This window comes from Phyllostomus hastatus, unplaced genomic scaffold (assembly GCF_019186645.2).
Source record: "Phyllostomus hastatus isolate PE091 unplaced genomic scaffold, TTU_PhHast_1.1 phas_contig_65, whole genome shotgun sequence".
NCBI lineage: Eukaryota > Metazoa > Chordata > Mammalia > Chiroptera > Phyllostomidae > Phyllostomus > Phyllostomus hastatus.
The window spans coordinates 9,710,923-9,737,161 of NW_025333932.1; the positions used below are offsets into that span (position 1 = coordinate 9,710,923).

Below are 26,239 nucleotides of genomic sequence, written 5' to 3' on the forward strand. Positions count from 1 at the left end.
TAGCAATTTGGCCAGCAGATTCATTGGAGAAGGAACCAGGAAAGGGGGAGAGGAAACATTTGCATGTACTTGGTCTCTACACACCATCTGCATTCATTGGTTCATGCCATGAAATGAAAAATTGAATCCCTTATGGAGTCCTAGTGGGCAGAGGAGTGAGACTGCAGGAAGCCTCCCAGAGGTCTCCAGGAGGTCTCCATAGGGCACCTGTTCTCCTCACAATGCCACATGCTAATGTGATGATAAGACCTAATGCACTGAAACTAATGCCATTTTGAAAGTCTTCGAAGCTAATGAAAATCACATCTTCTCCCCCAAGACTTCCCATTTCCTCTGTTTGTAAATAAAGAACAAAATAGAAGTTATGTAACAGTTAAGGCTGTGTGTATGAAAGTCCTGGTATAATTCAGAGAATTTTAGTGTGTTTCGAATGTCACAGTGGCTTCCAAGTTGAAGGATCACATGTGGGATTCATATTATTTGCCATAGTATTAAGAGCATTTTTGGAGACACCTAGACTATGGTTCATAACACTGATATTTTAAAGACAGCCCTTCCCCCTGAGCTCAAAGAACTTTGTATGTTAGGTAGCAGTGTAGTTACTCTGCCCTGTTTCCATGCTCTTTGGAAAGCAGAGAACAAGAAAGTCTTCAGATTGCTCAGTGAAAGCTAATGTCAGGATATGGCTTTGATACCCCCGCCCCTCTCTTCTCCATGCTATTTTTCACCTCTTTTGGAAAATGCACATTGGGATGACGTATGGTGGAGTGGCAAGTTTCACAGATCAGGAGAGGTACCTCTTAGAGATGTGTTGTGCTAAGCTCAGGAAAAACATGACAACCTCACCTTCCTGCACATCCAAGTTACTCAACGTTCATTTTCGCTTATTAATAAAATAAACAGATATTTATGCAGTAACAGGTAAGACTATTAAGAATTTTAAAAACAGGATGAGGGAACTCAAAGAAATTTTACACCCAGAGTCAGGAATGGGTGCTCACTCTTCTCTGCCAATGAGGCTTCGAGGAGGTATGGCTCCAAGAGCAGTCTACGAAGTGACGTGGGTGTGCACTGCAGAGCTGCAATAGAGGTGCACTGTGGGAAATGTTACAGTGGGATTTGATCTTGAAAGGGACACTTTAATAGTTTCTAATCCTGCCAATACAAAAAAACTTCAAAAAATACACTTACAAAATGGAACAACAAGGTGTGTTTTCAGGACAAAAAAATTAATTTTATTGAAACACTTGTTTTAATGCACTGGGTTACCCTCTTTTGCTGTGCACAATGTGCTCCCATGTATAATGCACACCCACAACTTTGTGTGCATTATACATGGGATTATTATGCCCATGTATAATATGCATCCTTATTGTTCCCTCAAAAATTTGGGCAAAAAAGTGTGCATTATACACAGAAAAATGCAGTAAATCATCTAAGCCAAGTGGCTTCATTCCAGTTTTTTTTGGAAGCCATTATTTGTTGGGAACTGCCCTGCCTGGTTTCAGAAGCTGTAACCCCACCGAGGCTAAGGCTGAGGGAGTGACCTTGGACCGTAAGCCACCAAGGAGACAAAAGCTTATCTCCCTGGCAGGAGCACTGCTTCTGCCCCTTTTACTTCATCCATAACTGGCCCCCAATGCTTGGTTGGTTAGCTAATGACAGGTAAGATTCCCCAAGGGGGGACAACCTAAGACAGGCATGATCACGTGGGAGGCCACCAGGGAAGGACCTTAAGGGGCTACGGCACAAGGAGGTGATGGACCCTCACCCCTCAGCTTTGACAAAGCCTGAGTCCTCATTCTGTCTGTGAGAAATCTCCTAATTTCCTGGCTGCCTTACTTCCCTTGCTCCACCTAAGCCTGAAACAATGACAGAGGGTGGTGCAGCCCTGTGCTGGAAAGGGCGGGTTCCCCAGGTGCTCAGGCCTAAGAAAGAATATGTGAAATCCTGTGAAACCTGCTTTGTTTAGAATGCTCTCAATTAAATGAGAAGGGTCCAAGCAAGAAGTAAGTTTGTTCCTGAAACTTTTACAGCTCTTTAGCTATCTGACCCTGACTCAAAATAGTCCCTCAGAGTTCTTTACTTCCTAGCAATGATTAATGAGCTTTACCTGAATTCTTGTGTAAAGGAATGCAATAAAAGCCCATTGAGGAACAGGCTCCTGGCCCTTCTCCTTTGAGAGATTGGCCACCTTTCCTCCCCAAGCAGATCATGTCTTCGTAAACTTATTCTCATCCATTGTAGCTGGGGTGGGGGTGGGGGGCTGTGGGTGGAGCCCCCCCACAATTATTTATAATGGCTGTGATTTCTCAACATTAATTGTAAAAAATATATAATTATACCTTAAATTTAAAAAAATGACTCAGTCTTTCTTATGTTAATTTTCCTAGACCTTTCTCCAAACTCTTTGAAATCCTACTTCAGTATATCAGGAATAAGCAAATGTGAAGAACAACTGGATCATTAACAGTCACTGATGTACTGTTTTATCTGAGAACATGATTAAAAGAACATTCACTAAACTGACTTTTATTCCGTAGCCAGGACCCATTTAGGCACCAGGGTGGATTATTTCAGTATGGTCCCCAAATTGTTAATATTTCCCCGAAGACTGTGCCATAATAATACTATCACTTGATAACTTAAAAGGGTAGGTATAGGATGAAAAATCAAATTCCAATCTTTGTCGTTTTTTAGCAGAGCCGTGATCTGACACATTTCTTCCTAATTTATTACTGGGTGTGGCTTGTAGATGAACTGAGGGACACCCTCCCCCCACTGCCACCTGGAATGCTATTACCTTTGCATGTGGCTGACACTGTCCTGTCACCATGAGCAAGAGGCTATATTAAATGGCAGCTGAGCCCACTGACTAATCACTGCCGTACAAAGGTGACTTTTATGAAATATTAATGTAAGAAACTGTCATGATTTGTTTACCTTCATTTTTTGGTAAAACTATGAGTTACAGTGTTCTGCTGTGTAGTACATAAAGCTTTGTGTATCTGAGTGATAAATTCAGAGATTTTAGTGCTTGGAAGGAGGTTTTTTAATCCTGACAAGTTAGTTTGCTTTTTTAAAAAATAACAACTAAACTGTACATACAAATATCATATTTTCTTTTTTCTTCCCTGTTCACAGGCCAGCTGGAAGCTCAAAGCTGTAATTATCCTTCAATTAAGTGATCACTGTAGCCCACATCTTTCTTCCCTTTCTCTGCACCAACCCCAATTACAATTGTTTGATTTCACATGTTTTGAATAATCTTATATGTGTATTTACCATAACAATCTTAATGTTAGAATTAGATTTTAATTTCTAAATATGGCATATGTGGTACTCTACATTTAATTACATGGACTATTCCTTCATAGATTTAAAAGTTCTCAGTGTTAAGATTAGGCTTTAGAGCAAGATATATTTTTTAAAAAGCAAAGGATGAGAAAAAGAAAAAGGAAGGAAGATAAAAAAAGACTTCCCCTCTGAATTAATCTTTGAGACCTTATGTTCTTATCTCTAATGAAATCTTATCCAGATGATGTGAGATGTAAAGACTATAAAATGATTAAAGCCAAACCAACTTTATTCTAAAGGCTATTGAGAATTATTAAACTTCTTTGAATCAGACTATGGTTTTCGTCCCTGGCTGTATCTTACAATCACTTGGAAAACTTTTTACAATATATCAATGCCCAGGCCTAATCCCAGAAACTGGCTTGACTGGGCTGGGATAAAGGTCTGGACATTGATACTTGTAAATGCATTCCCATAGCATTTGAGAATCACTCAGCTAGATGAATCGTTCATATTTCTAAACTCTTAATTGGCCACTGCTACTTCTTATAGAACTGGAACATGGCATAGTCAGGATGTGACAACATAAAACAGACAGAGCTTCCCACAGGTTGATGCTGAGAACCACAGAAACCAAGCTTTCTGCACACACATATCCTTAGAACTCTGGTCAAAACAGGGCAGGTATGGCATCTACTTCAGAAGGTGGTGTTGGGGCTTGCAACAGAAAGACTCAAACTCAGAATCCAGGAACACTGAGTCATGTTCTTTGTCCACTATGTTATGTCCACATATTTTTTTTTCTGTATCTCTCAAAATGTTAAACTGAAAGTTGTATGGCTAACTATAATTGATTAGATAAGCTAAAATAGCATTACTTTAAAATATTTTCAAATATAAAGATTTCAACAAGAAATACAAAAAAAAAACCCAACAAAAAAAAAAAACCAACAACTCTCGGGCCCTGGCTGGTGTGGCTCAGTGGATTAAGTGCTGGCCTGTGAACCAAAGGGTTGCCAGTTAGATTCCCAGTCAGGGTACATGCCTGTGTTGCAGGCCAGGTCCCCAGTAAAGGGTACATTAGAGGCAACCACACACTGATATTTCTCTCCCTCTGTTTCTCCCTCCCTCCCCCTCTCTCTAAAAATAAATAAATACAATCTTAAAAAAAAGTCTCCTGTCTGTTATTGGTTCTCACATACTACTATTTTTAGGTTGCATGTCAAAGCTGATCTAAAATACATTCACTGTGATCTATAATACATACATTGCAAAATGATCCATAATTTTTAAGGTACAGAGTGCTATAAAAATCAATACATTATTATGACCATACTTTTCTCTATGCTTTAGGATACTTAAGCTTTTCTCTTGATCTCTGTTGCTTAAATGGACACAAAACAACAACAAACATTTATTGAAGGACTACAATGGGCCAGGTGGGCCCAACCCCTCCAGCCTCAGCTGATTCCTTTGTCTTGGCAATGACCTTTCAAACCCATGGGCATTTTCTAATTCTTGAACACACTGAGTTTGTCCTCACTCTGGATCTTTCACACAAGCTATTTATCTTTAGCTCATCACACAGCTGGTTCCACTTTCATCTTTTTCTGTCCTGTTCAAACATCATGTTCTCAGAGAAGCTTTTGCTGACCAACCATTCTAAAGTCCTCCTGTCCACCCCCAAGTCAGCCTCAATCACAGTACCCCCTCTTCCTTTCCTGTTATCCCTACACAAAAACATCTTATTTATTGGTCTTTGTGCTTGTGGTTGCACGGTGCTCTTCATATTATAGCCTCTGTGAGCACAGGCAGTCAGTCTCTGTCTATAGCACCTACAACAGTAGCAGGCACTCAGTCAATTTTAACAGAGTGAATGAGTTCATATCTTTGCAGTGTTCCTGAGAATAGTTCTGAATATAGTCTTGTATTCTTTAAGGTTGAAACTACAATGTTAATAAGTAATAAATGAGTGTGCATGTTGTGATTTTCACCTATAGTTCTCCATGCAAATGCATGCATTGGTATTTTAATTAAATTCACAGAGCCAGCTACTTTGCAAGAAAGCAATTTGCACCCCATACCTAGCTGACCTCTGGCTGGCTCTCTGCTTGTGCCAGAGAAAGCTTCTCCATTTGCAACTCTTGCAATCTTGGCTGTTCCTTTCAATTCCCAGCAGGAAGCAGCTACACATTACTGTTTGACATTGCACATCTAACCTTCTGTTGAGGTTTCTATAGATTACCTTATGAGGGGGTAACACCATGTTTATTTGGCATAGGGTCCTCACTCTACTATAGAAAAGGTTGGGGGTCTCTTGCACTTTTCATTCCCGTGCCTGTTTGGCTTGAAAGGGGAGTTACATAAAAAAAAACATCTACTTAATGTTGGTGGATGTATTAAAGCCTGGGAGCTTTGGTCAGTAATCTTACCCTAGCATTATTATCACATGATACTAACAGTACTGGCCAGCTGAACTGGCTTCCGGGCAAATCCTCCTGACAGCCGGAATTGACAGCTAGACACTACCTCTATTTTGAGGCACTTTCGTTTGGTCTAGACTAGCATTTCCAGGCATATTGATACCATACTCTGCCAGCTTCCCAGTGTGTGCCTATGTTTGCAGTGTCTTCAGAATTTCAGTGACTCATCCAGCGTAGAGAAGGGTATCTAATATCACCACCAAAATCCGCTACACTTGTGAAAAATGCGGAGTTCAGTGCCCTTGCCCAGAAGAGGCACCCTACAAATATCAGTTCTTTCTCTGCTTTTCTTGCTATTTTAACAAAAACTTATTTTATTAATAAATGCACTTAAAGAAGAGTCTTCCCCTTTTAAAAACTCAGTGTAGCTAGAGCATTCAGATGTACTGCTAATACCTGATTATTTCTCTTTGTTAGTGTATTAAAGCTATGTTAAATTCAAATGATAGATGGCCATGAATGTAAACATCAGAATCAGCTGCTTTAAATGCGGGTAGTCAGTGACAGTGTGAAGTTCTGATATATGGTGGATCTTGCTTTAACCAAATCCAATATAAATTGTTATTCATAAAAGAGTGATATTATGGAATAATATAGGTGTTTTATAAAATTATTTTAAAAGATGATCCATTCAAATTTCTTTATAATATATTCAATTTCAAATAGACTTACAGAAATCTACAGGAATCTATGTAGTGCATATAGTGGGCTATAAAAAGTCACAAAGCCAACTCAGAACCAACAATTATTTCTCAGCCATGACCATCCAAAGCTGTGCAAACTGCCAGGTTGGGCTGAAGGGAAAGTGTGCAGTGGTTGAGTCAGGAAGAGGGCCCCTGGGCCATTGGAGAATCTCAGTGCTGTGAAAAGAGGCACAGACACTGGGTTGTGTGACACAGGAGGATGCACTGATGGTGCAACCTTCTTGCCAAAAACTGTGAACCTGAACTGATTAAGCCTCTAGATGGAACCACCAGGCTTTATTTGTTTAAACCTCGATTTCTGACATGATCAAATAGCAATCGAGTATTTTGTTGGCCCATGTCAGTTAACTCATGTTCACAAGACTGGGAGGTCTGTAAGTGTCTATCTGTGCAAAAAAGAAAAAGCAGAACACATTTCCCATGTGAAACTTGTATAATTATCCATCCACATGTCAATGAAAATGTCACCACATCCTATAAAAGGAAGTGAAAATGACAAACCATTGTGGTAATTACACATTTGAGAGGACCCACCCAGAGAGAGCTCTGCCCTTTTCCTGGTTGTGAGATACTGTGAGTTTTGTTCTTTGAGGTTCAGTCTAAAGCCCTTTTCTTACTTTGCATCACATTTTGTGCTGTGTCTTACCTACATCGTGGGTTCAGTTTCCTCAGGGTTGCCTTGATTCCCATTTGTGTCTGCTGCCCAAGCCTCTGCTCTGAGGTCTCTGTCTGAAGTGTGGCTGCCACCTGACCCTCCTCCAGGATGGCCCCAGGCCCTCTCAACCTTCTGTGTGCACCAGACCAGAAAATCTATTTTCCCCTGCACAGAGTCCTCCTCCAGGGCCCTCCTCTCTGCAAATGGTGCCTCCCTCACTAACTGCACAAAGTCATATCCCAGCCCTCCCAGCTCTACCTAATCCGATGCATTGAGCCCTCTTGACCTCTTCAACTACTTTCAAATCCATCTCTTCATTTAGTCCTTATCTCTGCATCACAGAGCCAGACCCCTTATCCATATCACCAGCATCTCCTTTCCTGACAACCATGTTCACATGGCTGACTTTGCCCTTCTGTAAACCCCAGCCAGAGGGGGGTCTTCTCAAAAGGAAAATCTGATCACACTAAGCCCTCTGCTTAAAACCCTTACATGGTTTCCCACTGCTCAAAGTGTTAAGAAAGTGAAACCATATAAAGTAGCCCTCTACTTCCTGCTAGGTCTGCCTTTGGCTTCCCTCCCTTTCATCTCTCTGCTCTCACTGCTCCACCCACTCACCTCCTCCTTACCTGGAACCTCATCACCTAGCTCAGTTCCTTTCCACACTCAACGTCACTGCTCCTGACTATGTGTGTTTCTGTCTTCCACAAGACCTGATTTTTCTATGTCCATTTATTTGTGTGACAGATTTGTTAATGTCTGCCATACCTACGTGACTGTGTAGAAACCCTGTTATAAAATCACACCTGAGCTAATAGTCAGTGGACATTCTATTCTGCTATCAGAGGTACATAGCTCCTCCAGTCATGTTTGGATGACCTTGAGGATCTGGACACCCTGGCCTGGATTGTTTGTGCTTGTTTTTGTTTCCATAGTAAATTATGAAGCATGAGGTCTTGATTTAAAGGAGGGCATTCGTTGTTTCTACAAAAGTCCATTACTATAAATCATCATATAATTGTTTCGATTGTCTAGTGTAATGTCATTTATTTACGAATTTTCAAGTTCAAAGTTACACAAAACTAAAATAGCACAAAATATTAACTAATATGGCCATGGAAAAGCATATTATATCAGTCTGACTTAGCCCTTTTATGTCAGACAAAAGAAAAGGCAATTACCACAACATTATAACAACAGTGGATGTGCCGGGCTCAGAGTTTGATAGGTGTGGGGTAGATTCTGCTCCATGGTATATCACCCAGATCTGGGCTGACCTTCCAATACAAGTCCTCAGCCCATCTGCAAACCTCTGAGAGGTTTCTCCATCCTCCCTAACCCCACAGATTCAGACCAGGTACTATTGTTACCTTATTTTTGTGTAATATTTCTGAGCTTATCAAACATTTTCACAGATTTTACTTTTTGAGTAGCTCAAAAATCTTGTGAGAACTTTAAGGCAGGGTTATTTTTTATTTTTTTAAATATCATTACTGGTGCTTTACAAATGAGAAAAGAATAGTCCAGAGAGGTGAAGTGGCTGCCTGAGACTCAGCCTCACCTAGGAAACAGCAGAGCCCAGTCTTCTACTCTAAATCTTATATTCTTTCTTCATTAAATATCATATATGAAAAAAATGTGGCTCCATACAAAATGAAGGTCTCACCAACAAGCCAGGGCGGCAAAGACCACACAGCAGCCACCACAGGGGCCTGGCGAGGACAGTGAACACAGAGGCAGCCAGCTGGGCATTAACCACAGAACAGTAGTTTCTCTTTCTCAAAGAAACCCCATGCTTTTCAGTTTTCTTAAAAGATATGACCTGCTCATTCTTTTTTTTTTTTTAAACTCCACCTAAATTAAACCATGGCACAAAAACAATGAGAAATGGTGATCTACACACAATTTGATGGTTGGGGCAACAGAGCAGGTGGGGCCTTAGGCGGGTTACTATTCCACACCCGCCCAGCTGGGAATTGGTTGAAATTCTTTTTACAAAATATGGCATATTCAACAAGAAACAAAGTTCTAAAGTCTTAAAAGGTGCAAGAATAGGATTCATTAATCAGAGTCAGTTTGTGAGAACTTGTTTAAATATACTACAGTCATATGAGAAAGAAACTAGAATTTATGTTAACTAATCATCTAAAGTTTGGGGGTGAAAAAGGTTATGGTTACTAAATTTGTAGATGGCTTTCATTTGAATAGGTTTCTAACAGCATTCAAGTCCTGTGCTTAATATAAAATGTTTAACATACCATACATTCTTTACAAAACAATATTAAAAATTTTAGAATGTCCAGGGATCTTTGAGATCTGGCCCAACATAACTTGTGTTTAATTTTTATTTATTAGAAAAATCACTGCAGTAACATAAGATCTCTTGCATGGGTAAAATTCTTTTATCTTGGGTCCAGAAAGCTGTATAACTCTTCTAGTTTGGCAAACAAATGTCAAAAAATATGGAATTCCCCGCTAAAGACATTATGTATAAATAGAGTCATCCAATTTAGAAAAGCAAGCCCCAGATGGTCTATTAGTATCAACAAAACCCACTTTCCTTGCCAACATGAATTTCATAAAGCAGAAATCATTCTTGGGCATGCAGAGACAGACATATCAAGTCTGTGAATACTTATTACCACCATATGCTCAGTACTGGGTTAGGTATTTTATTATATGGCCTATAAAACATTACTTTACAAACAAACAGAGTGTTCAAAATGAACCATTTACTCTTTGTGGTAAAGGCACTGAAAGGCACTCTTTATGGTAAGAGTGATCTGTACATGTGTTTTAGAGTGAAATAGGGTAGTGATTATAGATGTGACCCATGGGCTTTGAAAACAGAAGCAAGGCTATCAGCTTATCTGTTTGTGTTGGGCTACCTTGAATATTTTAACTTCTGGTACCTTTTTCTTTCTGATAATCTAAATTTCTGGAATTAAATAGTTGTGTGGCTGTTAATAACAAAATGACTACAAATGTGATGGAACTGCTATGTAAACAAACATGTGTCTTTGTGTCATTATTGACCAAATAAGGAACTAAGGCTTGCAGAGTTGGTACCTGCCAACCCCACCCTTATCACTCAGAGAGGAAGAAAGCAACAAAAATGAGGAGGGGACCCACAGGTCTTAATCACTCCACCACCAGGACTTTCTGTGAACAGAACAGGGATTGCAGTACAAGGTAAAGTCAGTGCTTGAAAACTCTGTGAAAGGAGATGGCCCCAGTCTTTTGGAGACCTTGGTGCTTCCATTCAGGAGGCAGAGCCCAGTAATCATCTGAGGTCCCTTTTAGGAGCTTAAAAGTTCCACAGTCATAGAAAGCAGATACTTAATACACATTTGCCACATTTCTGTACTACACATTCTTAAATACCTTTGATGTTCTGTTCATTCCAAAGAAAAACACTGACCTGCAGCTCTACCCATCCATGCACTTACTGGCTGACTCCCGCATATATCCCCACCGGGGATCCAACCTGCAACCCAGATGCACTGAGATGATGCTCCAACAAACTGAGCTAGGGCTGGCCAGGGCATTGGTGCTTTTCTTGAGTTGACCCTTCATGTTAATTAAATGGGTCTTTCTCCTGCACAGCTGTGAAGATGGATGGCTGCTACTGCCAGGCTTCATCAGCCCCATCAGGTTATGGCACCTGGATTCCATGCCAAGCTCCATGTGAACTTGCAGGCAGTGAGCTCTCCTTGCTTGCATGGTTTTTCACAACAGGAAAAGAATGTACAGCATTTAACCCTTTGTAAACTCCATTTGGAGGATCGTCTGCTACTCTTTAAAAGTAGTAATTATAGAGTATGGCTGAAAATCTGATTTCTAACATATGTAGGAAAATTGTAAGCAATATGGTCAATAGCTTCCATTTATGGAACACCTACTACTTGTCAGGTATTTTCTAACTTGGACTCTCACCTAGAAAAATCAAGTTACATTTCACATATTCTTCATAAAATTGTTGTGAGTGATAGTATAGTAGGTATAAATGGTCACAATTCTTCCTCTCCCTGTACCTTCACTCCTTGAAACATGATTTTGTAGGTCCTTCCAGCAAAAAATACCTATTTCTCTACCTTTAATTCTTGGTTAGCCTTGTGACTCACTTTGTTCTGTGGACTACAGTGGAAGCAATAGTGTATCTACCCTGAACCTGGACCATAAACTTTGTATGCTTCTGCTCTCACTCTTGGGACCCAGACTAGCCTGCTGATTGAGAGACATGGGGCCCTGGTGTCCTCACTGACCCCCAATAGCCAGAGCCCCCTTGCTGATGGCTAGCTGACCACAGACATATACACGAAGCCACCTGAAACCAGAAAGTGCCAGGCTGAACCAGCCCACCTATAAACCCACGGAAGTTAAGTCGATGGCTGTTGTAAGGTGTTGAGTGGTGGGGTAGTTTGTTAGGTAGCGAAATCTAACTGACACAAAAGGCATTATTCCCATCGCTGACAGGAAAGAGAGGTGCAGAAAGATTAGTAGCCTGTCTAAGGTCATTCAGCTGTTAAGTGGTAACGTTGTCAGGTTACTACAGCTGCCTGTGAGCCCACGTTCCTCGTTCTGCACTGTAATGACTCTTGGATACAAATGAAAAGGCACATGTTGAGTGCTTCCACATGCTCTTTGTTGGGCTTGATATACTTCCTCCATTTAGGAAACTTACAATCTCCATTTTGTTTTTCACTAGGGCAACTGCACTTTAATAGCTTTGCTCATGCAACTGCTTTCTGTTAAAAATGTTAAAAATGCATTTTGTATTTATTTTTCACCTTTCAAAGCTTCCTTAGTGTCCCAAGACAGAATTAGAGTGATTTCTCACGTGTGGTTGATGGCAAAAATAACCACGATTACTCACTCCTTCCTTTACCCTTGCCCTTTGTAATGTGACTTTTCTGTATCATTTATCAAGAGGTAAAATCCATTTTCCTACCCTTTGAATCTAGACTGGATTTGTGACTTGCTGTGGCCAAGAAATGAGGCTGAAGAGATGGTGTAGCCATTCTGAGTGTTCTCAGGTGCCTTGTGTACTCCCATTCCTTCTCTAGGTCATCATAACTCCATCAGCTGAACCAGACAAGGCTAGCCCTGTGAAGGATCACATGGAGCACAGCTCCAGGTTGTCCCAGCTGAAGCCCTAGCTACGTCAGGGCCCAGCCAAGATCAGCAAAGCCAAACCACAGTTGAGCTTTGTTGTATGTGGAAGCCTAGTTGACATAAGAGGAAATGCTCAGCTGAGTCCAGCCTAACTTGCCATTTACAAAATCACAAGCCAGTAAGCTTGTTTATGAAGCAAAAGAAAATGAATACAGATCCTTTGTACTGTTTTGGCATTTTAGAACTATCTTTCGAATAGAGCATATATTTGCTAAATTTTATTGAATAAATGGTTAAATATTCAATTATAATGAGATAGAATTCCTTAACAAACAGAGTTCTGACTCTTTATTTTAAAGTGAATAAATTCTATCTTTCCTGGCTGTGAGACAGAGTGATGTGTAGCACAGGGCCTGAGACCTGCCAGGTGTGCTCCATAAATGTTAGCTCTCATTGATCCTGTACATGAAATAGAATGCCTCCCAAACCCCATAAACAAAAGCCAAAGCAAACACTGGAGTACTGAGGCCTGTGTGAGATCTTTCCTAATTTTTTTTCAAAATCAGAACAAATATCTCCTGGTATTTTTGAGATGGAGATTTAGGGCAAGGGACATGCTTTTTCTTTCTTCATATCAGTGAACTTTTTCTTTGAAAGTATATCCTATTTAATTGGCTCATAGATACCCATGTCACCCAATGTCAAAGAGTGGGAGAATTCTGCTATAGAAAGACCATCACAGATGCATTCCCTACTTGTCTTCAAATTTTGCTGCATATCAGAAGCACTGGGAAGTTTTAAAAAGTGCCTCCAGAGATGGGCTTAATTAGTTTTGGGTCCAACCTGCACATGGGGACTTTTAAAACCCCTTGGAGTAATTTTATTGAATAGTCAAACTTGAGAACCATCATTCAACCCTCTCCAGAGTGTTTTCACCAGTCAAGTGGTTATTATTGGGATTAATTGATCTTCTTTCCTTTTTTTTAAAGATTTTATTTATTTATTTTTAGAGAGAAGGGAAGGGAAGGAGAAAGAAAGGGAGAGAAAAATCAATGTGTGATTGCTTTTCACACACCTCCTACTGGGAACCTGGCCTGCAACTCAGGCATGTGCCCTGATTGGGAATTGAACCAGTGACCCTTTTGTTAGCAGGCCTGTGTTCAATCCACTGAGCCACACCACCCAGGGCTGTTGGGATTAACTTTCTAGGCAGACTTTCTTTTTAAAATATATACCTTTAATCAAAACAGCACTGAGATACTATAGCTAGGAAATATAAAAAATATAAACATAATATAGAAAATAATTTCTTATAATGGACAATGACTGGCTCAAACAGAATTAAAAAGTACACCTGAAACTAATAAAATATTGTATATTAATGGTAATTAAAAATAAAATAAATTTTTATTTTATCTTATTTTTACTTTAAAACTTAATCTTTATTGTATTTTTTTCCATTACCATTTAGTTACCTTATAACCCCCTCCCCCATGCAATCATCACATTGTTGTCCATGTCCACGAGTCCTTTTTCCTTCTTGCTCAATCCCTCCACCCCCTAACCTCTCCCTGCTAGCTGTCATCTGCTCTCCATCTATGAGTCTGTCACTGTTTTGCTTGTAAATAAAATTTTTTTAAAGAAATTAATAATTAACAGATGAATAACTTTCTGATGATCAACTCAGCAAGCATAATACAAACACCTAGTAGGTCTTAAGTGTCTTAAAGACCTTAGGCATAATTAGGTATTCAAAATTTTATTGCCTTAAATTAAATACCACATAACACTGTAAATTACATTAAATAATAAATTCAAATTAAATTGCATTTAAATGTATAATCTAAAAGCACACTAACCTAAAATCTTTGTTTGAAAATATACCTTATATAAATAATAACACTTTATCAGAAATTAAAGTATAACTTAATATTTTATTATGATTTTGAGTTCCATTTCAGTGTGGGTAATTAAAAAATTGTGGTCTTATCTTAATTTCATCCTCATTAAATTCCATAGCTGCAACCACAGATGGAAAACACATATTCAACGAGTCAGAATTTTCCAAACCACAGATTCCCCAAGAGAAAAATGTGGTTTGACCCTCTGCTTTCACAGAAATGGAAAGTGAAGCTCAGGCTGCTTTAACAAGTCAAGCAAAGTTCCCAACATCCAATGGCTGGGAACTGAGCCCAGGACTGCTGATCCCCAGCCTCCCTGCTCTGGAGATGGGCACAGGGTGAGGACAGCAATATGTGCTCCAGCTCCACACAAACACTGGCTGCTGCACCTGCCCCATAGTTTGCCAACCTCTGCTATGGATGGCTGTGTTCATAGAGCACACTGGCAACAGGAGAAATGATCACTTTCTACTTCAATTCTTATCACTAAACAGGCTGGAATCCATTCTAGCCATTTAATACATTAGTTATAAATAAAGTTTCTGTATTTTTTCTAGTCTGTTATTAACTTCTTACATTAAAACATGGTGCACTTGTTACAATAATAAACCAATATTGGTACATTATTATTAATTAAAGTCCATATTTAATTCAGATTTCCTTAATTTTTACCTAATGTCATTTTCTGTTTGATTCAGGATGCCATCTAGGATACCATATTGCATTTAGTTCTCTTTTCACTAGTTCAACACTGTGTGTGTGTGAGAGAGAGACAGAGAGAGAGAGAGAAAGAGAGAGAGAGAGAGAGAGAGAGAATATAAACACCTCTCTTCTTTTCAGTCAATTAAGGGCAAACTCCTACAAATTACTGTTCTCATATTCTCTAATGTAAAAGAAAAGGGTATATGTTAATGAAGCAATCTGGAGTTTTAATTATGAGAAAAACACTGTGGAGAAGAGGAAAGTTAGGTTTACAAAATATTGACATTTGGAGGAACCTAGCATCGTGGTCTCTGATTTGTGGGTTAATAAAATCTGACAAGCAAAGAGTGGGGCAGAGGCGTGCAAGAATTTAGGGTAGTCAAAGGTAGTACACATAGAAATACAGCAATGCAGAAGAAAAAAGTAATATTGTGCAATTTGTCATCATTTAAATTAGGGGATTCAGCATTTCAAAAATCTATACAAATGCAGTTAGAATGTCCTTGCCAATATTTTTACAAAACATTTTCCAAACAAGACTGATTCATCTTATTCTGAAATGAATTGTTATATCACAACAGAGAATGTTAAAGAGATTGTATCCCTTATAGATATGCCAAACGCTAGACTCTGCCTGCCACAGTACTATAAATAGGGAAATTAAAATGCTAAAAATGTCCTCCAAGTTGCCAAACATAGTTCTTCAGCATCTACTTCCTAGTCCAAATGATTCAGTCTTCCCAAGTCTGAGAATGAAAGCTACAATTCACAAAGCAATGCTGCTGTGCTCATCAACTGACTAAATGGAAAAGATATTCCATTTATGTATATTTCTTTGTTCTCAGATCATATCCATTGAAATGCTTCCTGATACTTTTATTAAAGTTTTATGAAATGTGGGCTGGATGGAATTGAAGGCTACCAAAGGTAGCCTATTGATTTTTCCTTGATATGTGATTGCCTGCTATGGCATTAGGTTCTCTTGGCTCTCCATTTCTTAAGATAGCACTACTCAAGGGACATTTTTGGTAGACATTTTTCCCTACCTGCTGAGGAAATTACATTCTATATGTAGCTTTGGAGAGTCACAAGAAAATTCTGAGAAACTTGCAATAAGCAAATGAATTTAATTTTGTTTAACCCATGTCTCCCAAACATATCTGACCATAAGTAAAACCTTTTTCCTCTTTTAGGGGCATGGTGGGGAGCTGCACCCATGAACACCCCTGAGCACACTGTGGGAAGTGCTGGGTTAAGACAAGTCCTCCAGAAGGCAGCTGTCTCCATCCCATGGCATGTGGGAGGGAAAAATGCTCAAACGTCCATCTCACTGATACCTCAGCCCCAAGAGTGGCCTCTGCCAATGTTGGCAAGTTGGGCAATACCATTGTCCTCAGGACATCATAGGTCAAAAGGTACAGGACCCACCCAGTGAAAAGGTGTTGAGGCCAGCAATCACCCTTGGCCTTCTTACAGTGCTACTGGGGTGACCCGATGCAGGCATGCTGCCCAGCACAGCTCACCCTACAGCCATGGAGTGCAGTGCCTGGGATCCTGTGTTCTCCACACAGCAATAATCTGTACCCACTCTGAGTTTTAGAAGGGCAGAAATGACAAAGTCTGCTTCTGTTGAGAAACTGACAATGTAACACAGCATGTGCGCCTGTGTGGGGATGGCAGGGTGTTTCTAGACCCCAGGGGACATGGCAGTCAGGCAAACTCTGGCATGATGCAAGAGATCCCTGTGGCTGGGCACACAAAGCCCTCACCCTAGACTTGGGCACAGAAGTTCCAGTGCCAATGCTGTCTGCCCTAACCACCTGGGGGACTTTGCACAACTTACCCTCTCAGAGCTTGTTTCCTCTTCAGAATAATAATAATAATAATAATAATAACAACAACAACAATAACAATAATAATGTAAACGATTTAATATTTGCAAAGTACTTAGGCCAGTGTTTGCCTCAAAGTAAGTACAATATAAGCTTCTGTTAAATGAAATTGTGTTATTAGTGTTTACTCCAGTTTCCCTCTATTGCTATATGTTTCCTTTCCTAATACACAGAAAAGATGATGTGACACCAGGGAGACAGACCCTCTCACTCCTTGCTTTCAGATGCCAGGCCTGATGGAGTTACAAGGATAGAAAGGCACTCTGCTTTAAGAGGCCCAGGGTGACTCAGCTGCCTGGAGCTCCCACTGCTTCCTGATGGGCTATGGTCACACACTTATGGGGATCCAGCTTGTCACTCACACATGCTAATGATTAGGTCTTGTGGACTGTGGTTACTATGGATTCCAGCAAAACAGGAACGAGAAGGTACGACAGGGGCAGGGCTGCCAGAGTCACAGATGGGCAGGCTGTCCCTCTGCAAACTGTCACCAGGGCCTCCAAAAAGTCCCTGGAGGGAGAGGCAAACACTGACCCCACCTCCAGTTACCCCTCTCCTAGCCCTTAACTTGGTTGTTAAAAATAATCAAATAAAAATTACTTTAAAGCCAGACAAAATAAATGTATTGAATAGATTGATCAATAAAGGGAAAGAGTTCTGTAATACCTTGGTAATTTTTCTTTTTTGGGGGGTTTGTGTTTACTTGAAAATATCATCATATACATATATTTTACACATTTTTAAAGGTTACACAAATGCATCTTTAAAAAGGTTGTCAAGTTCATTAAAAAAGACCTCAGAATGGAAAAATAATGCAGCAGATATATACATGGACATCACCGAGATGCACTAAAAGATCTGCTTTAGGCAGGTAAGACTAATCCTTCCACAGGTTACACAAAAAGCTGAGAGGGGTGTGCAATAATCTCTGACCTGCTGTACATTAACATCATCACAACTGTAATTTTATAAACATCATAATTTATGTGAGTAATTCTCATAAAAATATGTAGGGAGTTCTTATTAATATAGGCCAAGATTGAGAAAAATGATAAATCTCTGAGTATAAGGATGAGAGGCCCTTGAACTTGGCTGGGCATGGCCACAGCACACCTGCTCTGGGGCAGTCCTGGCCTCCAGCTCACATGCTCTGTCTGTGAAAACAGCAAGCTGCAGCCTGGCGACAGCTGCTTCTGCTCCACTAAGGAACATACATGCATGCACACATGCATAGGGAGTCCCCAGCCACTTGCGGCCATCAGGGACCATGGCACCTTGCAGTTCTTGTGCTGGGGAAGGCAGGCAGCAGGGTAAAGGCAGAACCCTAAGCAACAGAAACATGGGCTTCAGCCTTGGTTTCTACTTCTGCTGGTGCAGTTTCCAAAGCTGGTTTGCACAGGACTTTGAACCTTTGCTTGCACACTTGCTGCCTTTCAAGTGCTAAGCACCTTGGGCATGGCACCTCCCACACTGTCCCTAGCAGTGCAGGGCTCACCTGAAAGTACCTCTTGTCATGTGTCATTTTCTTCTGTTGCAGGCAGCCCACACTTGCCTCTGTGAATCACCAAATGACAGGTGTTGGGTATTTTTCATTTATACCAAAGAGAACATGATGTACAGGTAGTGATGGCAAAGCCCATCTGGTGAGTTTATAAAGTATTCCTACAAGTCATGATTCTAATTGTGTAACTGCAGGATTAAGATAGGCACACTGCTACCTTAAAGACTTTTTTCATGTTAAACATGCATAATACAATGTGAAGAAAATGATCATTTAAAGGAATACTATTTCCCCAAATTAGAACTTACATCTACAGTAATGAGAATCTGTTAAAATACGTCTTTGAAAAACCCTCTCAGCTGATGCAGAGCTGAGCATTTTGAGGCTCGTCACTGCTCTGCCCTTTCTTGTTGTGTGTGCATAGCACAGATCTGCCAGCCATTACAGCGAACAGTGATGTCTGCTCTGTCAGAGCAGAGTATGACCGTATCACAAACCCCTTCAAGTGTCCAGCCTCCACCCTCACCACCTTCTCAGAAAAGGAAGACCAAGCTGAGGAGGAAACCATCCCCCTCCCCCCAATCTGGAATCACATCACAGCAAGCTAGGGACCCAGTCATGGCGACCTGTGTTAACTGCTAAACAGAGAAAGTTGATCAATTTACTTTCTTTTAAATTGGAGCATATATTTTTGCATTTCTTTGTGTGTATATGTGCATGGATAGCTTTATCAGGGAGGAATGAGGCCTTTCATCAGATATAATTCAGGGCTGAGCAAAAACAGCTTTTAGCTACAGATTGAGCAGCCCCAGGGGAACTTCACAGAAATGACACAGCAATTTGTGTTAGAATATTGGCAGCTAATTCATGAATGCTGGAGCCAACTCTGAATTCATCTGCTTCTGTTCATCTTTTATTCCCGCTGAGCTCATGATTCATAAAGAAAGGGCTTGGAGCTACTCTTTTGAAATGTACAGTATGATGCTAACAGACTTCTCTTTGGTGTGTCTGCCTGTCTGTCTGACACACACACACACCCCTCCTTCTTCCCCTAAAAGAGGCATTAAAACATGATCATCCAAAACATAAACTTCAAGGAACAATTGTGACTAACAAATGAAAGGTATTTTCATTTAAGAACATTGATTTTTAAACAATCTTTCATATTTACAAGTCTTATTTGGTGTAAAACATTATAATTTGAGTTTTCCCCCTTGTGACATGACTACAGCATATATTTTACCCTAATCTCTAAAGGAACTCACCCAACTCTTTTCTCATAAAAGATGAAATACTATTTTTATGATCAAATTGCATGGGCTTTTGTTTCCATAAATATCTGGGACAGTTTCCCTTTTCCTTAGTTTCCCACACATTTGCAGTGCTGCTCAGCAAACACCCAATGGCATTCTCCTGGGAACAGTGCAGGATGCCCGACAAGCCTTGCTTTCTTCCCTCTCTCCATCTCTCTCCCACCACTCTGCTTGCTGTTGGACTGAACAACGGAGCCTTTGTGCATTTCCACTGCAACTGGCCAGCTCTAACGAAGTGTCCCCTTATTGGTACAAGGGTAATATTTACCTTGGAGAAAAGTTTGTCCAAGTAACTATTCACAATTCAGGCAATGTCGTCCCTCTGAAATGTGGTGTGGCAAGAGTTCTCTCTTCCTTCTTGGCCTACAACCAAAGAAAAAGAGAGTTAGAAAAAGAGGCAGATGGATAAAAACTATGCAAGATACTTTTCCAGTTTCCTGTAAAAACACTAGCAAACTTAGGCCAAAATGCTGAACTGTATTCCATCCTACAAAGTAAGAGAAAACTGAGAGTTGTGAATAAATCAAAAGTTTTTTCTAAAATAACAGCCAAATTACTTTCATCACATACATACTAATTACCTGTTTGTTCTATAGGTCTCCTACCTAGTTTTATGACAAAGAAATCTATGCTATTATAGTAATGCCAAAATTCAAACACCTGTTATCTGAATTTGAGGTAAAACTAGTGAGTTATTTGAAGAGAGTATGCTTTATGTGTTTGAGTAAGGTGAGCTGTGATTTCATTGTGAAATGCCTTATTAAAAGAAGAGTCTTGGGTGCAGCATGAGCTGTGTGACCTGAAGGACATGCAGATCTCTTAGTCCTGAGTTGCTACTTCATCCATTCCACTGAGGAAATGTGAAAGATGTGAGGAATGGGGGAGACTCAGGATGTCTTCCCTTCATCTCCCTCCTGACTTGTTGGTGACCCTTGGGCCCGTCCTGTCATCTCTGGCCCTGCTCTGCTTTTGGTGCCCAGCCTATCCTCCATCCTCTTTCCTCTTCAGTTCTTGTCCTGTCTTCTAATAAATATGTCTTGCATTGAACCTCTCTTTTAGGTAAACACCATGACAGGTACCATGTGAAAGGGGGAGGAAAAGGGGGGTGGAATGAATGAATGTGTTTGTATTCTAAGGAGAACATCCTGGCTGTTTACTGAGATTCAGAACTTTTTAATTATTTTAAGAGACTGAGGTACAACTCCTGATTTGCAATATAAAACACTGAGCAGAACACAAGCCTTCTAGTTGTGCATCTCTGATGCTCTTTTACTAAGACCACATATGGTCATCTTAGATTGAGTGCTGCATTCTTCCAGAGTCAGAAGGTTATTTGCATTATCTTGAGATACATCTGCTGTTTCTGTGACAGTTACCAAGTGAGAAATGCCTGCCTTTTCTTGGCCAATGCATTCACCTACATTATTTTCTTTTTGTTTTTAATAAATCTAAAAATAGCAGAACGAGACACAACTCTGGCTCTTTTCACTGTCAGTCATGCAAACTAAGAGTGCAGGGTCCTTACTGGGCAAAGAGCTTGACAGACACAAGCCCTCTTTCACTCTCATTAGATTTCAAATCAACCCTCTCCTGAACCCCTGCCATACAGAGATATTCAGAGGTGGATTCCAACTGCAAATCCCTTTACTTCCCCATGTCATCACAGTCAGTCCCAGAGATGCTCCTGAATTCCTTAGAAAAATAAGCAAGGTTTCATTATCTAAATCAAATTGCTGCAGTAGAAAAATAAAATAAACTTCCAAAAATGCTAAATCTTATTAGCATGCATTAGAAATAAGGTTTGCTATTACTAGATAGGAGTAAAGAGTCTGACTTAAGAATTGAACACATGACATGACAGTTAATAAACCTACAAGTGGTATATAATTTTGCATTTTTGAAATTACATATCATGAATTAAAAACATTCCAAAGGAACAAGATAATGAAGACACTGTGATTCTGGCATATGATAGACATATAAATCAATGGAATGGAATTTAGCCTCCAGATTAAGCCTATATACTTATGGCCAAATGATTTTTAACAAAGATGTCAAGACTATACAATGTGGGAAAATAGTTTTTTCAACAGAAGGGTTCTGGGACAAGGTTCTTCTGCTACATGCAGAAGAATGAATTTGGGTCCTTAACTTTATTTTAAAAAATATGTAAAAACTAAATAAATTGGACAACATTTATTCGTAAAGGTATATGCACCCCCATGTGCACTGCAGCATTATTCACAGTGTCCAAGACATGAAAACAAATGAAGTGTCCCTCAAAAAGTGATTGAATAAAGAAGATGTGGTACACATATATAATGGAATACTACTCAGCCATAAGAAAAAACGAAATACTGCCATATGTGACAACATGGTTAGATCTTGAGAAAATCATGCTAAGAAAAATAAGTCAATGGAAAAGTCAAGAATATATGATTTCACTCATATGTGGGATGTAAAACTGAAAGCAGCAAATGAACAAATAAGAAAAACAATCAAACAAAAACTCACAGACACAGACAACAGCATGGTGGTTACCAGAGGAAGGGGGTGGGAGGGTAGAGAAAGGTAAAGGGGGAGGGAAGAAGATTTGACTTTGGGTGGTGGGGACACAATGCAATAATACAGATAATGTATCATAGAAATGAACACTCAAAACCTATATAATTTTATTAACTAATGCCATCCCAATAAATTTAATTTTAAAAAGTTAGTACAAAGACCATATAAAATAGAGAACACATGCTACAGAGACCATATTAAATGTTACTGAAAATGGATCAAATAAATTTAAGAGTTGAAACTAAAAAACTCTTAGAAGAAAACATATGGGTAAATTTCATGAGTTCAGATTTGGAATTTCAAATATGACACCAAAAGCACAAGCAACAAAAGAAAAAATAGATGTTGGACTTCATCAAAATTGAAAAGATGTGTGTACTTTAAAGGACACTGTTAAGAAAGTGAAAAAGACAACCTAAATAATTGGGAAAAAATGTGAGCAAATCATGCCTGATAAAGGACTGTTATCTATAATATATAAAGAACCCTTAATAATGAGACAATCCAACCAAAAATAGGCAAAGGAACTGAATATACATTTCTCCAAATATACAATGGCTAATAAGCACATGAAAAGATGCTCAGCATCATTAGTTATCAAGGAAATGCAGATCAAAATCTCAATGAAATCTACTTCACACCCCCCTAGGAGGGCTATAATCAAAAAGTCTAAGACAGTACAAGTGTTGACAAGGAAGTGAAGAAATCAGAACATTCATACCCTGCTGATGTGAATGTGAAATAATATAGCCACTTTGAAAACAGCCTGGTTGTTCCTCAAACAGTTCAATATAGGAGTCACCATTGACCCAGTATTTCCAACTCTAGGTATATTCCAAGAGAAATAAAAACATATCCACACAAAAACTTGTACATGGATTTCATAGCAGCATTATTCCTAACAGCTCCAAAGTGGAAATAATACAAATGTCCATCAGCTGGTGAATGGATAAAAAAATGTGGTATATCTATGTAAAAGAATATCATTTGTCCACAAAACATAATGAGGCATTCACATACATCATAATAGGAACAAATCTTGAAAACACGCCAAGTGAAAGAAGGTAGTCACAACCCACCACACATACATATTATATGATTAAATTTACTTAAAATGTCCAAAATGGGCAAATATATACACAGAAAGTAGATTAGTGGTTGCCTAGGGCTGGGAAGATGAAAATGATAGCAAAGGGGTATGGGGTTTCTTTTTAAGGTAATGAACATGTTCTAAAATTGACTGTGGTGATGGTTGCATTACCTCTGTGAATATACTAAAAAACATTAAACTGTGCAATGTAAATGGGTGCATTGTGTGGTATGTGAATTATATCTCAATAAAACTGTTACCAGAAAAATATTCCATGGCATGTGAACATTTTAGTGTCAGTGATTTTGCAGATCACTCGTAAAGACAGATGGCAAATGCAAGTGTAATTTTAGCTGGAGTCACTGGGGTCGCTGCACAGACTCACGATCGCCTAGCTCCACTGCAAACTGTTATGTTTTGACAGAGACTACCTGGATATAATTCTGAAAGGACCAAGTGCTCCTTCAGGTCCCCTTTCATCCACAACTATCCATCTTTAAGTGTAAACAGAAGCTAATCACTACAAACCAGTATTGATCCAATTAAATAGAAATCCTATGCTTTCAATGTTGGTATCTTTCTCTACTGAACAGAATGTTTGGACTTTTGACACCAGCTATCCACTCAATGTGACTTCCCCCCACTGTATATAGTAAGCCAGTGGGATGCCAAGCTCAACACTGTTTTTTTTTTTTACATCTATTTTTCTGACTGTCAGTTTTCATGAGGACTGTTAGCAGGTTCTTAACATGGAAGATGACATTCATAAAGAGGTTCAGACAAGTGACCTTTGATAATTCCTGATGCATTTTGCCAGCTAGACTGACGGCTTGTTCTAGCTAAAGCCACTCAGAACTGAAATAGAGTTCAATTTCTCAGTCACTGGGGCTCCAAGGGATGGGATTTGCACCTAACAGATGGCTTGACCCAAGCTCCAGCTGGTGTTGTTGTGGAGAGGCCTCAGGAGAGAAGCACTGTTTCAAAGTTATGTTACAGTCCTTCCTGGGGAAGCAGGCATGATGTCCCTGCTCTCTGGGGAGATAAATACAAGGGCCTGGTAGCAAAGACTCCAAATTCATGTTTGACTTTTAAAAATCATATGTGGAGGCAAGATATCCACTCAATATAAGACTAGAATCATGAAGTTCAATGAACAATTCCCAAATTTCAAAGAAACTTAAAGGTGGACTATAAACCAACCCCACTTGATACTTGAACCCTCTCTACAATGTCTGTGACATCCAGTTTACAAGGGCAATGTCAAAAGGACTTGGTTCAAAATAAATTAACAGTACTGAGCACTGAATGAATCCCAGTGCCTAACACATGATAATCACTCAATATTTATTCACTGATGGAGTGAATGAATTAAAAAAAATCAGAGTAGACTCAAGGATATTGTTGTAATGAAGCTGTTCTCACTTGTAGTCCCTGAAGACAGAGAGAAATAGAATTATAGGTTGCTTATGATCAGTATATTACCACAACAATATATCACATATGCAAATACTGACCAAGTAAACATTTTCTTTTCTCCATGTTACAACAGAAACAAACCAGTAAACAAAACTGAGACCCTGAAGGGTTCCCAGAAGGAAATTCTGTTAAATTTGGGCTCGGGTAAGGAAGGTTCTTCTGCACCCTGGGGGATTGGTGGCTTCAACCTAGTTTGAGTCCTGGTTCTAACAACTTCTATAGCCACGTAGAACAAGTCTGAGAGTTTCCTTACATGGCAACCTTTCAAATACTTGAAGACATTTATCTTAAAAAGTCACCCTTCTCCTCTTCTTGAGCTTCTCTTTCTCCATTTCAAAGAATAAAGTCTTGACTTATCAGCTACCACAACTCAAATGAGTACAAATGATGTAAGGAGAACAGAGCTGAGCCATGGCCAGGCCCACTCACAGGAGCAGAGCAGGTGGAGAGTCCGCTCCAGCTACAAAGCCCAACTCAGGGACCAAGCAAACACCCACTAGACAAGGTAACCTCAGCCTGATGTAGGAAGTAGTTTTTATTTGAGTTCCGGTGATAGTGGTGGGGAATTTTCGAGGCCCATGTATCGAAGGGAGGCAAAGCTATCAGCCAGAAGCAATGGACTGGTGAGGTCAGAACAGTGGTCCATTACTAACTTGGAGGTTTGGTCAGAGCAACAGAATCTGGCCACTGGGCCAGACTCACTCCTGGCAAGACTAAGACAGATCAGGGGAGTAAAGTAGATACCCAGCTCCAGACACTTAGACACACAGGAAGAGAAAGAGCTGAAACATGGAAGGTCAAGGAGTATTGTGGGAACCTGGAAGTTATTCCTGGGATATTAGATTCTGTAACTCTATGGCAATAAAGGCCACCATTGGAATGCAATGATGGCCAACCCAGTGGTCAGTAAGATGTTACTATAAGGCACAGAGAGAATATTAGTGATCTGTCCCAATGGACTGGGGGAAGGTTTCAACAATTCAAGTACTTCCTGCTTTAGTTGAGAATGAATTCAGACTTGGAGAGGGAAGATGACGAGTGTGAGAGGAACACATGGGGAGGGGGCGGGGGGGGCAAGAAAGGTAGGAAGAGACATGCTTAGGGCAGCCACATCCACTTGGTGATTATTCTCTTTCAATGATTAAGTTCAAAGGCATTTCTCTGGATGAAGCAGCTCTTTTCTCAGTGGACAGCTGATAGGATGCTTTCTTTAGTCCACATACTGTGTTTATTTAGAAAGCCTGAGATCACAGATTTTTCCACCAACTACATTACACTGTTGTCATACATGAATCTTATACTTGACTAATGCAAATCTAAATTTCTTTCATATATGATGAAACTCAGCCACTTCTCCCCAGTTTTTTTTTTTGGGTTTTTTTTTTTTGTGATTTCATTGGTGGTCATGGTGCTTACATCATCCTTGTGCCATTTGTGTCTCTTGGAGTTGGGTCATTGTGTTAAATGTCAAGATGTTTTCAAACTCTGTTTTTCTCACGTTATTACACCAGCCACCTCTTCCAGTTTTGGGCAGTGGTGTATTTT

The 26,239-nt window shown here is 39.8% G+C and overlaps 1 protein-coding gene across 4 annotated transcripts in view; it reads right to left on the bottom strand.

Annotated features, from left to right (window-relative positions):
• The window catches only part of PAG1 (phosphoprotein membrane anchor with glycosphingolipid microdomains 1), a 138,483-nt gene that overhangs the window by 40,044 nt on the left and 72,200 nt on the right, over positions 1-26,239 (bottom strand). For all 4 annotated transcript variants that reach the window (XM_045849420.1, XM_045849417.1, XM_045849419.1 and 1 more), the window contains one exon: positions 19,832-19,926. The gene's annotated coding sequence lies outside the window, so the exon portion shown is untranslated. The remainder of the gene's footprint in view (positions 1-19,831; positions 19,927-26,239) is intronic.